Here is a 2,286-nt window from a genome sequence, read left to right as displayed (position 1 = left end):
GAGGATGATGATGCCATCTTATATGCACAAGAAAATAAAAATTAGTTCAAAAAGCTAAATAATCTAACTTAAAACAAACCCTAATTTACTCCAACACTAATCAAAATCAAGAAAAGTGCAATCAAAACCATTAAATTCCCCCCAAATTCCCTAAAATGCACTTTAGCACACCTAACACACCCTTGAAGGTACTTTGGTGTGCTAATTGGGCCCCTATTAGGATCTTTGTGCATAGTTATGCACCTGCACACTCTAATGAGGTGCACACCTACATACATGTGCAACTTCGGGGGGTGGGGGGTGCGGGGGTACTTAGGTTTTTCTTTCATTTTGGATATAAAGGTGTGCACATGTGCACCTCTACACCTTTATAGTATCATAGTGTTTGCATTAGTTTTTTTTTTAAGTGCTTAAGTGTGAGGGAAGGTGCACAGATGCACATGTATGGTGTCTTAGTGTCTTATATATTTGATAAAGTACACATATGCACACCTTTATGGAGGTGTTCATGTTTGCACCTTCATGGCATCTTCTAACCTTTGTTTTTTATTTTGTAAATTCAAGAGCAATAGAGGAGTGTAGGTTGGGATATGCGAAGGTGCAAAAAATTATGAGAGTGGAGAGTGAATGAAGGGGAATAGGGGGTCTGGGGTCTTATATAGACCCTTGGCCCTAGTGTGTATCTCTTTGGGTGCTCACCCTCTAGAGGTGTGCACATGCGTATCTGTACATGTGTGCATCTTCGAAAGGAAATGCAGTATGCACTACGCGCAGATGCACGTGTGCATGTATGCTAGTGCGCTAGTGTGCACTTAAGCACATGAAAATACAAAATCTTCACCCTATCTCTAGAATCTAATCCTCTAGACTTTCTAGTTAGAGACTGGGGCTTGACCCAAAATTTTAGGGGAGTTCAAAAGATGAGCCAAACTCTAGACTAGTATTCTAGTAAACAAAAAAATTACTAGGGGGTCCCCATTTCTAGGAGAAATGGAGCATGCACTGTGAGACCACAAAAAATATCCCCAACAAAAAGGAAGAAATGAAAAAGACACTTCTCCATCAGCAAGCATTCTTCTGATATGTGTCAAACAAAAACTAAATTTTGAATACTTCAAGCAACTTTCAAGTTCCTTAATAGTCAAAACTTCGTAATCTCAAATCTTCAAGCTTAATGTGTGTTTCATGTATTCAGTTCCTTTGATGTTTTGAAGTGTATTCTATCATGATCTTTCAGTAGTTCAGAGATAACCTTTTACTCTACGGGTCCATTAATCAAGAATCCTTGCAAAAACCATTTATCAAATCACTATTCAACTCGATGAGAGAATCTATTCTAAGGGCTCTTGATGAGTTATCAATTTTTCATTTCAAGTCTTTAATAATCTCTTTTTATTCCTTCATTGAGTTTGCATGTTTCCATTTGACTCTTTCATGAAGCAATTTATATAGATAGTAGATAGCCATTTTGGAGTGCATATCCCTATGTGTTAGATTAATTTTCAGGATCTTTTGGAATCTTTAAATTTAACACCATCTGTAATTCTTTTTTCTTCTGTACCTTGACCATGCTTAGGCTATGTGGCCAAGGAATTGGTGTTGTTTTTCTAGTTTGTTTCTTTAGTTTGATAACCCTTGCGTTCCACTATTATTGAACTTTTTGGGGAACTCTTACACTAAACAGTGATCTTAGTAGATATTTGAGAAGACTTTTTGTTTGAATTGGCAAGTTTGGGTTATCCCTTGCTACTGTCAACATCAATTTGTAAAATACTGGGATAGTCAATCTTTAAATTTTTGAAGTGTTGAGAGCTATCAATCAACAACTTTGATTTCAAGATTGAAAGTCCTTTACAATTTCGAGTAACATTCATTTTTAGTTGGTACAAGAAACAAAATCATCTGAGTAATTTGACAAAGAAATACTTCTTTCTAAAAGTCAAAACCAAAAGAGTGATCTATGAGATGTGTCAAGAAAGAGTCTTGATTGCACCTAAACCCTGGACTAACACAGCTCTTAAAGAAAACACACAACTTGAAAAAAATGCATAGCTTGAAGTAAAAAACCTTGTAGGAAATAAACACATTTGTAGAAAATAAACACACTTGCAAATGTATTTTTTCTACATTTAGGCCTCAAAGTAGTGTTTCAGTTAGCCATTGACTGGGGATGAGACCAATTCCCCTTGTAAAGAACTCAGCCTAAAAAACTTATCTCCCAAAATTTTTGCAATTTGATATGGGCCAATCCACAAGCATTGAAACTTAGTGTGACTGCTTGAGTTT

This window comes from Cupressus sempervirens, chromosome 5, assembly GCF_028749045.1.
Source record: "Cupressus sempervirens isolate cs-2001-9-10 chromosome 5, ASM2874904v1, whole genome shotgun sequence".
Classification (NCBI taxonomy): domain Eukaryota; kingdom Viridiplantae; phylum Streptophyta; class Pinopsida; order Cupressales; family Cupressaceae; genus Cupressus; species Cupressus sempervirens.
Note: the sequence above shows the minus strand (reverse complement) of the source record.